Genomic DNA, 16,461 nt, shown 5'->3' on the forward strand with positions numbered 1-16,461 from the left:
TGAGAAAAACATCACGGGGTGGTGTGAATCGGAGGGTCAGAAATGGGATAGGCAGTGAGTGGCAATGTAGGATGGACAAAAGCACCACGGGGTGGTCAGTATGTGGAGGTCAGGAAAAATGTAGTGGCATTGTAGGATAGGTTTCTGAAAAACATCATGGGGTGGTGCGCATTGTATGGGTGTGTAACATTACATTCACTAGTAGGGGTGAGAAAAACATCATGGGGTGGTGTGAATCGGAGAGTCTGAATTAGGATAGGCAGTGAGTGGCAATGTAGGATGGAGAAAAGCACCACAGGGTGGTCAGCATGGCGAAGTCAGGAAATATGCAGTGGCAATGTAGGATAGGTTTCTGAAAAACATCGTGGGTGGTGCGCATTGTATGGGTGTGTAACATTACATTCACTAGTAGGAGTGAGAAAAACATCACGGGGTTGTGTGAATCATAGGATCTGAATAAGTATAGGATTTGAGTGGCAATGTAGTATGGTTAAAAGCACCATGGCCTGGTCAGCATGGGGAGGTCAGGAAACATGCAGTGGCAATGTAGGATAGGTTTCTGAACAACATCGCGGGTGGTGCTATTGTATGGGTGTGTAAAATTACATTCACAAGTAGGAGTGAGAAAAACATCAAGGGGTGGTGTGAATCAGCGGGTCTGAATAAGGAAAGGAAGTGAGTCGCAATGTAGGGTAGAGAAAAGCACCACGGGGTGGTCAGATTTGGGAGTTCAGGAAACATGCGATGGCAATGTAGGATAGGTTTCTGAAAAACATCCCGGGGTGGTGCGCATTTTATGGGTGTGTAATATTACATTCATTGTAGGAGTGAGAGAAATATCACGGGGTGGTTTGAACCATAGGATCTGAATTAGAATAGGCAGTGAGTGGCAATCTAGAATGGAGAAAAGCGCTACGGGGTGGGCAGCATGGGGAGGTCGGGAAATAGGCAGTGGCAATATAGGATAGGTTTCTGAAAAACATCGCGGGGTGGTGCGCATTGTATGGGTGTATAACATTACATTCACTAGTAGGAGTGAGAAAAACATCACGGGCTGGTGTGAATCATAGGATCTGAATTAGGATAGTCAGCGAATGGCACTGTAGAATGGAGAAAAGCACCACGGGGTGGTCAACATGGGGAGGTCAAGGAACATGCAGTGGCAATGTAGGATAGGTTTCTGAAAAACATCGGGTAGTGGTGCTAATTGTATGGGTGTGTAACATTACATTATCTAGTAGGATTGAGAAAAAAATCACAGGGTGGTGTGAATCGGTGGGTCTGAATTAGGATAGGCAGTGACTGGCAATGTAGGATGGAGAAAAGCACAACGGGGTGATCAGCATTGGGTGGTCAGGAAACATGCAGTGGCAATGTAGGATAGGTTTCTGAAAAACATCGTGGGGTGGTGCGCATTGTAAGCGTTTCTAACAGGCCATTCACTAGTAGGAGTGAGAAAAACATCACGCGGTGGTGTGAATCATAGGATCTGAATTAGTATAGGCAGTGAGTGGCAATGTAGGATGGAGAAAAGCACCACGGGGTGGTCAGCATGGGGAGGTCAGGAAACATTCAGTGGCAATGTAGGGTAGGTTTCTGAATTACGTCGTGGTGTGGTGCGCATTATATGGGAGTGTAACATTACATTCATTTGTGGGAGTGACAAAAATATCACGGGGTGGTGGGAATCATAGGATCTGAATAAGGATAGGATGTGAGTGGCAATGTAGGATGGAGAAAAGCTCCACGTGGTGGTCAGAATGAGGACGTCAGTAAACATGAAGTGGCAATGTAGGATAGGTTTCTGAAAAACATCGCGGGGTGGTGCGCATTGTAATGGTGTGTAACATTACATTCACTAGTAGGAGTGAGAAAAACATCACAGTGTGTTGTGAATCATAGGATATGAATTAGGATAGGCAGTGAGTGGCAAAGTAGGATGGAGAAAGCACCACGGAGTGGTCAGCTTGGGGAGGTCAGGAAACATGCAGAGGCAATGTAGGATAGGTTTCTGAAAAACATCGCGGGGTGGTGCGCATTGTGTGGGTGTGTAACATTACATTCACTAGTAGGAGTGAGAAAAACATCACGGGGTGGGTGAATCATGGGATGTGAATTAGGATAGTGAGTGAATGGCACTGTAGGATGGAGAAAAGCACCACGGGGTGGTCAGCATGGGGAGGTCAGGAAACATGCAGTGGCAATGTAGGATAGGTTTCTGAAAAACATCGCGTGGTCGTGTGCATTGTATGGGAGTGTAAAATTACATTCACTCGTAGGAGTGAGAAAAACTTCATGGGGTGGTGTGAATCGGAGGGTTTGAAATAGGATAGGCAGTGAGTGGCAATGTAGGATGGAGAAAAGCACCACGGGGTGGTCAGCATGGGGAGGTCAGGAAACATGCAGTGACATTGTAGGATAGGTTTCTGAAAAACATCGAAGGGTGGTGCCCATTGTATGGGTGGGTAACATTACATTCACTAATAGGAGTGAGAAAACCATCAAGGGTTGGTGTGAATCAAAGGGTCTGAATTAGGATAGGCAGTGAGTGGCAATGTGGGATGGAGAAAAGCACCACGAGGTCGTCAATATGGGGACGTCAGGAAACATGCAGTGGCAATGTAGGATAGGTTTCTAAAAAATATCGCCGGTGGTGCGCATTTTATGGGTGTGTAAAATTACATTAACTAGTAGGAGTGAGAAAAACATCACGTTGTGGTGTGAATCATAGGATCTCAATAAGGACAGCAGTGAGTCGCAATGTAGGATGCATAAAAGAACACGGGTTGGTCAGCATGGGAAGGTCAGGAAAAATGCAGTGGCAATGTAGGATATGTTTCTGAAAAACATCGCGGGATGGTGCGCAATGTAAGGGTTTCTAACAGGCCATTCACTAGTAGGAGTGAAAAAAACATCACGGGGTGGTGTGAATCATAGGATCTGAATTAGGATAGGCAGTGAGTGGCAATCTAGAATGGAGAAAAGCACTACGGGGTGGTCAGCATGGGGAGGTATGGAAACATGCAGTGGCAATCTAGGATAGGATTCTGAAAAACATCGCGTTGTGGTGCTCAATGTATGGGTGTATAACATTACATTCACTAGGGTGAGTGAGAAAAACATCACGGGGTGGTGTGAATCGTGGGATCAGAATTAGGATAGTCAGTGAATGGCACTGTAGGATGGAGAAAAGCACCACACGGTGGTCAGCATGGGGAGGTCAGGAAACATGCAGTGGCATTGTAGGATAGTTTTCTGAAAAACATCGCGTGGTGGTGCGCATTGTATGGGTGTGTAACATTACATACACTAGTAGGAGTGAGAAAAACATCACGGGGTGGTGTGAATCGGAGGGTCAGAAATGGGATAGGCAGTGAGTGGCAATGTAGGATGGACAAAAGCACCACGGGGTGGTCAGTATGTGGAGGTCAGGAAAAATGTAGTGGCATTGTAGGATAGGTTTCTGAAAAACATCATGGGGTGGTGCGCATTGTATGGGTGTGTAACATTACATTCACTAGTAGGGGTGAGAAAAACATCATGGGGTGGTGTGAATCGGAGAGTCTGAATTAGGATAGGCAGTGAGTGGCAATGTAGGATGGAGAAAAGCACCACAGGGTGGTCAGCATGGCGAGGTCAGGAAATATGCAGTGGCAATGTAGGATAGGTTTCTGAAAAACATCGCGGGTGGTGCGCATTGTATGGGTGTGTAACATTACATTCACTAGTAGGAGTGAGAAAAACATCACGGGGTTGTGTGAATCATAGGATCTGAATAAGTATAGGATTTGAGTGGCAATGTAGGATGGTTAAAAGCACCATGGGCTGGTCAGCATGGGGAGGTCAGGAAACATGCAGTGGCAATGTAGGATAGGTTTCTGAACAACATCGCGGGTGGTGCTATTGTATGGGTGTGTAAAATTACATTCACAAGTAGGAGTGAGAAAAACATCAAGGGGTGGTGTGAATCAGCGGGTCTGAATAAGGAAAGGAAGTGAGTCGCAATGTAGGGTAGAGAAAAGCACCACGGGGTGGTCAGATTTGGGAGTTCAGGAAACATGCGATGGCAATGTAGGATAGGTTTCTGAAAAACATCCCGGGGTGGTGTGCATTTTATGGGTGTGTAATATTACATTCATTGTAGGAGTGAGAGAAATATCACGGGGTGGTTTGAACCATAGGATCTGAATTAGAATAGGCAGTGAGTGGCAATCTAGAATGGAGAAAAGCGCTACGGGGTGGGCAGCATGGGGAGGTCGGGAAATAGGCAGTGGCAATATAGGATAGGTTTCTGAAAAACATCGCGTGGTGGTGCGCATTGTATGGGTGTATAACATTACATTCACTAGTAGGAGTGAGAAAAACATCACGGGCTGGTGTGAATCATAGGATCTGAATTAGGATAGTCAGCGAATGGCACTGTAGAATGGAGAAAAGCACCACGGGGTGGTCAACATGGGGAGGTCAAGGAACATGCAGTGGCAATGTAGGATAGGTTTCTGAAAAACATCGGGTAGTGGTGCTAATTGTATGGGTGTGTAACATTACATTATCTAGTAGGATTGAGAAAAAAATCACAGGGTGGTGTGAATCGGTGGGTCTGAATTAGGATAGGCAGTGACTGGCAATGTAGGATGGAGAAAAGCACAACGGGGTGATCAGCATTGGGTGGTCAGGAAACATGCAGTGGCAATGTAGGATAGGTTTCTGAAAAACATCGTGGGGTGGTGCGCATTGTAAGCGTTTCTAACAGGCCATTCACTAGTAGGAGTGAGAAAAACATCACGCGGTGGTGTGAATCATAGGATCTGAATTAGTATAGGCAGTGAGTGGCAATGTAGGATGGAGAAAAGCACCACGGGGTGGTCAGCATCGGGAGGTCAGGAAACATGCAGTGACATTGTAGGATAGGTTTCTGAAAAACATCGAAGGGTGGTGCCCATTGTATGGGTGGGTAACATTACATTCACTAATAGGAGTGAGAAAACCATCAAGGGTTGGTGTGAATCAAAGGGTCTGAATTAGGATAGGCAGTGAGTGGCAATGTGGGATGGAGAAAAGCACCACGAGGTCGTCAATATGGGGAGGTCAGGAAACATGCAGTGGCAATGTAGGATAGGTTTCTAAAAAATATCGCCGGTGGTGCGCATTTTATGGGTGTGTAAAATTACATTAACTAGTAGGAGTGAGAAAAACATCACGTTGTGGTGTGAATCATAGGATCTCAATAAGGACAGCAGTGAGTCGCAATGTAGGATGCATAAAAGAACACGGGTTGGTCAGCATGGGAAGGTCAGGAAAAATGCAGTGGCAATGTAGGATATGTTTCTGAAAAACATCGCGGGATGGTGCGCAATGTAAGGGTTTCTAACAGGCCATTCACTAGTAGGAGTGAAAAAAACATCACGGGGTGGTGTGAATCATAGGATCTGAATTAGGATAGGCAGTGAGTGGCAATCTAGAATGGAGAAAAGCACTACGGGGTGGTCAGCATGGGGAGGTATGGAAACATGCAGTGGCAATCTAGGATAGGATTCTGAAAAACATCGCGTTGTGGTGCTCAATGTATGGGTGTATAACATTACATTCACTAGGGTGAGTGAGAAAAACATCACGGGGTGGTGTGAATCGTGGGATCAGAATTAGGATAGTCAGTGAATGGCACTGTAGGATGGAGAAAAGCACCACACGGTGGTCAGCATGGGGAGGTCAGGAAACATGCAGTGGCATTGTAGGATAGTTTTCTGAAAAACATCGCGTGGTGGTGCGCATTGTATGGGTGTGTAACATTACATACACTAGTAGGAGTGAGAAAAACATCACGGGGTGGTGTGAATCGGAGGGTCAGAAATGGGATAGGCAGTGAGTGGCAATGTAGGATGGACAAAAGCACCACGGGGTGGTCAGTATGTGGAGGTCAGGAAAAATGTAGTGGCATTGTAGGATAGGTTTCTGAAAAACATCATGGGGTGGTGCGCATTGTATGGGTGTGTAACATTACATTCACTAGTAGGGGTGAGAAAAACATCATGGGGTGGTGTGAATCGGAGAGTCTGAATTAGGATAGGCAGTGAGTGGCAATGTAGGATGGAGAAAAGCACCACAGGGTGGTCAGCATGGCGAGGTCAGGAAATATGCAGTGGCAATGTAGGATAGGTTTCTGAAAAACATCGCGGGTGGTGCGCATTGTATGGGTGTGTAACATTACATTCACTAGTAGGAATGAGAAAAACATCACGGGGTTGTGTGAATCATAGGATCTGAATAAGTATAGGATTTGAGTGACAATGTAGGATGGTTAAAAGCACCATGGGCTGGTCAGCATGGGGAGGTCAGGAAACATGCAGTGGCAATGTAGGATAGGTTTCTGAACAACATCGCGGGTGGTGCTATTGTATGGGTGTGTAAAATTACATTCACAAGTAGGAGTGAGAAAAACATCAAGGGGTGGTGTGAATCAGCGGGTCTGAATAAGGAAAGGAAGTGAGTCGCAATGTAGGGTAGAGAAAAGCACCACGGGGTGGTCAGATTTGGGAGTTCAGGAAACATGCGATGGCAATGTAGGATAGGTTTCTGAAAAACATCCCGGGGTGGTGTGCATTTTATGGGTGTGTAATATTACATTCATTGTAGGAGTGAGAGAAATATCACGGGGTGGTTTGAACCATAGGATCTGAATTAGAATAGGCAGTGAGTGGCAATCTAGAATGGAGAAAAGCGCTACGGGGTGGGCAGCATGGGGAGGTCGGGAAATAGGCAGTGGCAATATAGGATAGGTTTCTGAAAAACATCGCGTGGTGGTGCGCATTGTATGGGTGTATAACATTACATTCACTAGTAGGAGTGAGAAAAACATCACGGGCTGGTGTGAATCATAGGATCTGAATTAGGATAGTCAGCGAATGGCACTGTAGAATGGAGAAAAGCACCACGGGGTGGTCAACATGGGGAGGTCAAGGAACATGCAGTGGCAATGTAGGATAGGTTTCTGAAAAACATCGGGTAGTGGTGCTAATTGTATGGGTGTGTAACATTACATTATCTAGTAGGATTGAGAAAAAAATCACAGGGTGGTGTGAATCGGTGGGTCTGAATTAGGATAGGCAGTGACTGGCAATGTAGGATGGAGAAAAGCACAACGGGGTGATCAGCATTGGGTGGTCAGGAAACATGCAGTGGCAATGTAGGATAGGTTTCTGAAAAACATCGTGGGGTGGTGCGCATTGTAAGCGTTTCTAACAGGCCATTCACTAGTAGGAGTGAGAAAAACATCACGCGGTGGTGTGAATCATAGGATCTGAATTAGTATAGGCAGTGAGTGGCAATGTAGGATGGAGAAAAGCACCACGGGGTGGTCAGCATGGGGAGGTTAGAAAACGTGCAGTGGCAATGTAGGATAGGTTTCTGAACAACATCGCAGGTGGTGCGCATTGTGTGGGTGTGTAACATTACATTCACTAGTAGGAGTGAGAAAAACATCAAGGGGTGGTGTGAATCGGAGGGTCTGAATAAGGATAGGAAGTGAGGGCAATGTAGGATGGACAAAAGCACCACGAATTCGTCAGTATGTGGAGGTCAGGAAACATGGAGTGGCAATGTAGGATAGGTTTCTGAAACACATCGTGGGGCGGTGCGCATTGTATGGGTGTGTAACATTACATTCACTAGTAGGAGGGAGAAAAACATCACGGTGTGGTGTGAATCATAGGATATGAATTAGGATAGGCAGTGAGTGGCAATGTAGGATTGCGAAAGCACCACAGGGTGGTCAGCATGGGGAGGTCAGGAAACATTCAGTGGCAATGTAGGGTAGGTTTCTGAATTACGTCGTGGTGTGGTGCGCATTATATGGGAGTGTAACATTACATTCATTTGTGGGAGTGACAAAAATATCACGGGGTGGTGGGAATCATAGGATCTGAATAAGGATAGGATGTGAGTGGCAATGTAGGATGGAGAAAAGCACCACGTGGTGGTCAGAATGAGGACGTCAGTAAACATGAAGTGGCAATGTAGGATAGGTTTCTGAAAAACATCGCGGGGTGGTGCGCATTGTAATGGTGTGTAACATTACATTCACTAGTAGGAGTGAGAAAAACATCACGGTGTGTTGTGAATCATAGGATATGAATTAGGATAGGCAGTGAGTGGCAAAGTAGGATGGAGAAAGCACCACGGGGTGGTCAGCTTGGGGAGGTCAGGAAACATGCAGAGGCAATGTAGGATAGGTTTCTGAAAAACATCGCGGGGTGGTGCGCATTGTGTGGGTGTGTAACATTACATTCACTAGTAGGAGTGAGAAAAACATCACGGGGTGGGTGAATCATGGGATGTGAATTAGGATAGTGTGTGAATGGCACTGTAGGATGGAGAAAAGCACCACGGGGTGGTCAGCATGGGGAGGTCAGGAAACATGCAGTGGCAATGTAGGATAGGTTTCTGAAAAACATCGCGTGGTCGTGTGCATTGTATGGGAGTGTAAAATTACATTCACTCGTAGGAGTGAGAAAAACTTCATGGGGTGGTGTGAATCGGAGGGTTTGAAATAGGATAGGCAGTGAGTGGCAATGTAGGATGGAGAAAAGCACCACGGGGTGGTCAGCATGGGGAGGTCAGGAAACATGCAGTGACATTGTAGGATAGGTTTCTGAAAAACATCGAAGGGTGGTGCCCATTGTATGGGTGGGTAACATTACATTCACTAATAGGAGTGAGAAAACCATCAAGGGTTGGTGTGAATCAAAGGGTCTGAATTAGGATAGGCAGTGAGTGGCAATGTGGGATGGAGAAAAGCACCACGAGGTCGTCAATATGGGGAGGTCAGGAAACATGCAGTGGCAATGTAGGATAGGTTTCTAAAAAATATCGCCGGTGGTGCGCATTTTATGGGTGTGTAAAATTACATTAACTAGTAGGAGTGAGAAAAACATCACGTTGTGGTGTGAATCATAGGATCTCAATAAGGACAGCAGTGAGTCGCAATGTAGGATGCATAAAAGAACACGGGTTGGTCAGCATGGGAAGGTCAGGAAAAATGCAGTGGCAATGTAGGATATGTTTCTGAAAAACATCGCGGGATGGTGCGCAATGTAAGGGTTTCTAACAGGCCATTCACTAGTAAGAGTGAAAAAAACATCACGGGGTGGTGTGAATCATAGGATCTGAATTAGGATAGGCAGTGAGTGGCAATCTAGAATGGAGAAAAGCACTACGGGGTGGTCAGCATGGGGAGGTATGGAAACATGCAGTGGCAATCTAGGATAGGTTTCTGAAAAACATCGCGTTGCGGTGCTCAATGTATGGGTGTATAACATTACATTCACTAGGGTGAGTGAGAAAAACATCACGGGGTGGTGTGAATCGTGGGATCAGAATTAGGATAGTCAGTGAATGGCACTGTAGGATGGAGAAAAGCACCACACGGTGGTCAGCATGGGGAGGTCAGGAAACATGCAGTGGCATTGTAGGATAGTTTTCTGAAAAACATCGCGTGGTGGTGCGCATTGTATGGGTGTGTAACATTACATACACTAGTAGGAGTGAGAAAAACATCACGGGGTGGTGTGAATCGGAGGGTCAGAAATGGGATAGGCAGTGAGTGGCAATGTAGGATGGACAAAAGCACCACGGGGTGGTCAGTATGTGGAGGTCAGGAAAAATGTAGTGGCATTGTAGGATAGGTTTCTGAAAAACATCATGGGGTGGTGCGCATTGTATGGGTGTGTAACATTACATTCACTAGTAGGGGTGAGAAAAACATCATGGGGTGGTGTGAATCGGAGAGTCTGAATTAGGATAGGCAGTGAGTGGCAATGTAGGATGGAGAAAAGCACCACAGGGTGGTCAGCATGGCGAGTTCAGGAAATATGCAGTGGCAATGTAGGATAGGTTTCTGAAAAACATCGTGGGTGGTGCGCATTGTATGGGTGTGTAACATTACATTCACTAGTAGGAGTGAGAAAAACATCACGGGGTTGTGTGAATCATAGGATCTGAATAAGTATAGGATTTGAGTGACAATGTAGTATGGTTAAAAGCACCATGGCCTGGTCAGCATGGGGAGGTCAGGAAACATGCAGTGGCAATGTAGGATAGGTTTCTGAACAACATCGCGGGTGGTGCTATTGTATGGGTGTGTAAAATTACATTCACAAGTAGGAGTGAGAAAAACATCAAGGGGTGGTGTGAATCAGCGGGTCTGAATAAGGAAAGGAAGTGAGTCGCAATGTAGGGTAGAGAAAAGCACCACGGGGTGGTCAGATTTGGGAGTTCAGGAAACATGCGATGGCAATGTAGGATAGGTTTCTGAAAAACATCCCGGGGTGGTGCGCATTTTATGGGTGTGTAATATTACATTCATTGTAGGAGTGAGAGAAATATCACGGGGTGGTTTGAACCATAGGATCTGAATTAGAATAGGCAGTGAGTGGCAATCTAGAATGGAGAAAAGCGCTACGGGGTGGGCAGCATGGGGAGGTCGGGAAATAGGCAGTGGCAATATAGGATAGGTTTCTGAAAAACATCGCGGGGTGGTGCGCATTGTATGGGTGTATAACATTACATTCACTAGTAGGAGTGAGAAAAACATCACGGGCTGGTGTGAATCATAGGATCTGAATTAGGATAGTCAGCGAATGGCACTGTAGAATGGAGAAAAGCACCACGGGGTGGTCAACATGGGGAGGTCAAGGAACATGCAGTGGCAATGTAGGATAGGTTTCTGAAAAACATCGGGTAGTGGTGGTAATTGTATGGGTGTGTAACATTACATTATCTAGTAGGATTGAGAAAAAAATCACAGGGTGGTGTGAATCGGTGGGTCTGAATTAGGATAGGCAGTGACTGGCAATGTAGGATGGAGAAAAGCACAACGGGGTGATCAGCATTGGGTGGTCAGGAAACATGCAGTGGCAATGTAGGATAGGTTTCTGAAAAACATCGTGGGGTGGTGCGCATTGTAAGCGTTTCTAACAGGCCATTCACTAGTAGGAGTGAGAAAAACATCACGCGGTGGTGTGAATCATAGGATCTGAATTAGTATAGGCAGTGAGTGGCAATGTAGGATGGAGAAAAGCACCACGGGGTGGTCAGCATGGGGAGGTCAGGAAACATTCAGTGGCAATGTAGGGTAGGTTTCTGAATTACGTCGTGGTGTGGTGCGCATTATATGGGAGTGTAACATTACATTCATTTGTGGGAGTGACAAAAATATCACGGGGTGGTGGGAATCATAGGATCTGAATAAGGATAGGATGTGAGTGGCAATGTAGGATGGAGAAAAGCTCCACGTGGTGGTCAGAATGAGGACGTCAGTAAACATGAAGTGGCAATGTAGGATAGGTTTCTGAAAAACATCGCGGGGTGGTGCGCATTGTAATGGTGTGTAACATTACATTCACTAGTAGGAGTGAGAAAAACATCACGGTGTGTTGTGAATCATAGGATATGAATTAGGATAGGCAGTGAGTGGCAAAGTAGGATGGAGAAAGCACCACGGGGTGGTCAGCTTGGGGAGGTCAGGAAACATGCAGAGGCAATGTAGGATAGGTTTCTGAAAAACATCGCGGGGTGGTGCGCATTGTGTGGGTGTGTAACATTACATTCACTAGTAGGAGTGAGAAAAACATCACGGGGTGGGTGAATCATGGGATGTGAATTAGGATAGTGAGTGAATGGCACTGTAGGATGGAGAAAAGCACCACGGGGTGGTCAGCATGGGGAGGTCAGGAAACATGCAGTGGCAATGTAGGATAGGTTTCTGAAAAACATCGCGTGGTCGTGTGCATTGTATGGGAGTGTAAAATTACATTCACTCGTAGGAGTGAGAAAAACTTCATGGGGTGGTGTGAATCGGAGGGTTTGAAATAGGATAGGCAGTGAGTGGCAATGTAGGATGGAGAAAAGCACCACGGGGTGGTCAGCATGGGGAGGTCAGGAAACATGCAGTGACATTGTAGGATAGGTTTCTGAAAAACATCGAAGGGTGGTGCCCATTGTATGGGTGGGTAACATTACATTCACTAATAGGAGTGAGAAAACCATCAAGGGTTGGTGTGAATCAAAGGGTCTGAATTAGGATAGGCAGTGAGTGGCAATGTGGGATGGAGAAAAGCACCACGAGGTCGTCAATATGGGGAGGTCAGGAAACATGCAGTGGCAATGTAGGATAGGTTTCTAAAAAATATCGCCGGTGGTGCGCATTTTATGGGTGTGTAAAATTACATTAACTAGTAGGAGTGAGAAAAACATCACGTTGTGGTGTGAATCATAGGATCTCAATAAGGACAGCAGTGAGTCGCAATGTAGGATGCATAAAAGAACACGGGTTGGTCAGCATGGGAAGGTCAGGAAAAATGCAGTGGCAATGTAGGATATGTTTCTGAAAAACATCGCGGGATGGTGCGCAATGTAAGGGTTTCTAACAGGCCATTCACTAGTAAGAGTGAAAAAAACATCACGGGGTGGTGTGAATCATAGGATCTGAATTAGGATAGGCAGTGAGTGGCAATCTAGAATGGAGAAAAGCACTACGGGGTGGTCAGCATGGGGAGGTATGGAAACATGCAGTGGCAATCTAGGATAGGTTTCTGAAAAACATCGCGTTGCGGTGCTCAATGTATGGGTGTATAACATTACATTCACTAGGGTGAGTGAGAAAAACATCACGGGGTGGTGTGAATCGTGGGATCAGAATTAGGATAGTCAGTGAATGGCACTGTAGGATGGAGAAAAGCACCACACGGTGGTCAGCATGGGGAGGTCAGGAAACATGCAGTGGCATTGTAGGATAGTTTTCTGAAAAACATCGCGTGGTGGTGCGCATTGTATGGGTGTGTAACATTACATACACTAGTAGGAGTGAGAAAAACATCACGGGGTGGTGTGAATCGGAGGGTCAGAAAGGGATAGGCAGTGAGTGGCAATGTAGGATGGACAAAAGCACCACGGGGTGGTCAGTATGTGGAGGTCAGGAAAAATGTAGTGGCATTGTAGGATAGGTTTCTGAAAAACATCATGGGGTGGTGCGCATTGTATGGGTGTGTAACATTACATTCACTAGTAGGGGTGAGAAAAACATCATGGGGTGGTGTGAATCGGAGAGTCTGAATTAGGATAGGCAGTGAGTGGCAATGTAGGATGGAGAAAAGCACCACAGGGTGGTCAGCATGGCGAGGTCAGGAAATATGCAGTGGCAATGTAGGATAGGTTTCTGAAAAACATCGCGGGTGGTGCGCATTGTATGGGTGTGTAACATTACATTCACTAGTAGGAGTGAGAAAAACATCACGGGGTTGTGTGAATCATAGGATCTGAATAAGTATAGGATTTGAGTGGCAATGTAGGATGGTTAAAAGCACCATGGGCTGGTCAGCATGGGGAGGTCAGGAAACATGCAGTGACAATGTAGGATAGGTTTCTGAACAACATCGCGGGTGGTGCTATTGTATGGGTGTGTAAAATTACATTCACAAGTAGGAGTGAGAAAAACATCAAGGGTGGTGTGAATCAGCAGGTCTGAATAAGGAAAGGAAGTGAGTCGCAATGTAGGGTAGAGAAAAGCACCACGGGGTGGTCAGATTTGGGAGTTCAGGAAACATGCGATGGCAATGTAGGATAGGTTTCTGAAAAACATCCCGGGGTGGTGCGCATTTTATGGGTGTGTAATATTACATTCATTGTAGGAGTGAGAGAAATATCACGGGGTGGTTTGAACCATAGGATCTGAATTAGAATAGGCAGTGAGTGGCAATCTAGAATGGAGAAAAGCGCTACAGGGTGGGCAGCATGGGGAGGTCGGGAAATAGGCAGTGGCAATATAGGATAGGTTTCTGAAAAACATCGCAGGGTGGTGCGCATTGTATGGGTGTATAACATTACATTCACTAGTAGGAGTGAGAAAAACATCACGGGCTGGTGTGAATCATAGGATCTGAATTAGGATAGTCAGCGAATGGCACTGTAGAATGGAGAAAAGCACCACGGGGTGGTCAACATGGGGAGGTCAGGGAACATGCAGTGGCAATGTAGGATAGGTTTCTGAAAAACATCCGGTAGTGGTGCTAATTGTATGGGTGTGTAACATTACATTATCTAGTAGGATTGAGAAAAAAATCACAGGGTGGTGTGAATCGGTGGGTCTGAATTAGGATAGGCAGTGACTGGCAATGTAGGATGGAGAAAAGCACAACGGGGTGATCAGCATTGGGTGGTCAGGAAACATGCAGTGGCAATGTAGGATAGGTTTCTGAAAAACATCGTGGGGTGGTGCGCATTGTAAGCGTTTCTAACAGGCCATTCACTAGTAGGAGTGAGAAAAACATCACGCGGTGGTGTGAATCATAGGATCTGAATTAGTATAGGCAGTGAGTGGCAATGTAGGATGGAGAAAAGCACCACGGGGTGGTCAGCATGGAGAGGTCAGGAAACCTGCAGTGGCAATGTAGGATAGGTTTCTGAAAAACATCGCATGGAGGTGCTCATTGTATGTGTGTGTAACTTTACATTATCTAGTAGGATTGAGAAAAAAAAATCACGGGTGGTGTGAATCGGCAGGGGTGAATTAGGATAGGCAGTGAGTGGCAATGTAGGATGGAGCAAAGCACCACGGGGTGGTCAGCATGGGGAGGTCAGGAAAAATGCAGTGGCAAAGTAGGATAGGTTTCTGAAAAACATCGCGGGTGGTGCGCATTGTATGGGTGTGTAACATTACATTCACTAGTAGGAGTGTGAAAAACATCACAGGGTGGTGTGAATCGGAGGGTCGGATCAGGATAGGAAGTGAGTGGCAATGTAGGCTGGAGAAAAGCACCACGGGGTGGTCGGCATGGGGAGGTCAGGAAACATGTAGTGGCAATTTAGGATAGGTTTCTTAAGTACATCACGGGGTGGTTCACATTGTATGGGTGTGTAACATTACATTCCCTAGTAGGAGTGCGAATAACTTCACGGGGTGGTGTGAATCATAGGATCTGAATTAGGATAAGCAGTGAGTGGCAATGTAGGATGGAGAAAAGCACCACGGTGTGGTCATCATGGGGAGGTCTGAAATCATGCAGTGGCAATGTAGGATAGGTTTCTAAACAACATCGCGGGTGGTGCTATTGTATGGGTGTGTAAAATTACATTCACAAGTAGGAGTGAGAAAAACATCAAGGGGTGGTGTGAATCAGCGGGTCTGAATAAGGAAAGGAAGTGAGTCGCAATGTAGGATAGAAAAAAGCACCACGGGGTGGTCAGCTTCGGGAGTTCAGGAAACATGCGATGGCAATGTAGGATAGGTTTCTGAAAAACATCCCGGGGTGGTGCGCATTGTACGGGTGTGTAACATTACATTCACTAGTAGGAGTGAGAAAAACATCACGGGGTGGTGTGAAACGGAACGTCTGAATAATGATAGGCAATGAGTGGCATTGTAGGATGGAGAAAAGCACCACTGGGTGGTCAGCATGGGGAGGTCAGGAAACATGCAGTGGCAATGTACGATAGGTTTCTGAAAAACATCGCGGGGTGGTGCTCATTCTATGGGTGTGTAACATTACATTCACTGGTAGGAGTGAGAAAAAAATCACGGGGTGGTTTGAGCAAATGGATCTGAATTAGAATAGGCAGTGAGTGGCAATGTAGGATGGAGAAAAGCACAACGGGGTGATCAGCATGGGGAGGTCAGGAAACATGCAATGGCAATGTAGGATAGGTTTCTGAAGTAAATCGCAGGGTGGTGCGCATTATATGGGTGTGTAACACTACATTCACTAGTGGGAGGGAGAAAAATATCACGGGGTGGTGTGAATCATGGGAACTGAATAAGGATAGGAAGTGAGTGGCAATGTAGGATGGAGAAAAGCACCACGGGGTGGTCAGCATGGGGAGGTTAGAAAACGTGCAGTGGCAATGTAGGATAGGTTTCTGAACAACATCGCAGGTGGTGCGCATTGTGTGGGTGTGTAACATTACATTCACTAGTAGGAGGGAGAAAAACATCATGGTGTGGTGTGAATCATAGGATATGAATTAGGATAGGCAGTGAGTGGCAATGTAGGATTGCGAAAGCACCACAGGGTGGTCAGCATTGGGAGGTCAGGAAACATTCAGTGGCAATGTAGGATAGGTTTCTGAATTACGTCGTGGGGTGGTGCGCATTATATGGGTGTGTAACATTACATTCACTTGTGGGAGTGAGAAAAATATCACGGGGTGGTGGGAATCATAGGATCTGAATAAGGATAGGATGTGAGTGGCAATGTAGGATGGAGAAAAGCACCACGGGGTGGTCAGAATGACGACGTCAGTAAACATGAAGTGGCAATGTAGGATAGGTTTCTGAAAAACATCGCGGGGTGGTGCGCATTGTAATGGTGTGTAACATTACATTCACTAGTAGGAGTGAGAAAAACATCACGGTGTGGTGTGAATCATAGGATATGAATTAGGATAGGCAGTGAGTGGCAAAGTAGGATGGAG

This window comes from Cavia porcellus, unplaced genomic scaffold (genome assembly GCF_034190915.1).
Source record: "Cavia porcellus strain 051 isolate PalLab524CR breed Dunkin Hartley unplaced genomic scaffold, mCavPor4.1 scaffold_24, whole genome shotgun sequence".
Classification (NCBI taxonomy): Eukaryota; Metazoa; Chordata; class Mammalia; order Rodentia; family Caviidae; genus Cavia; species Cavia porcellus.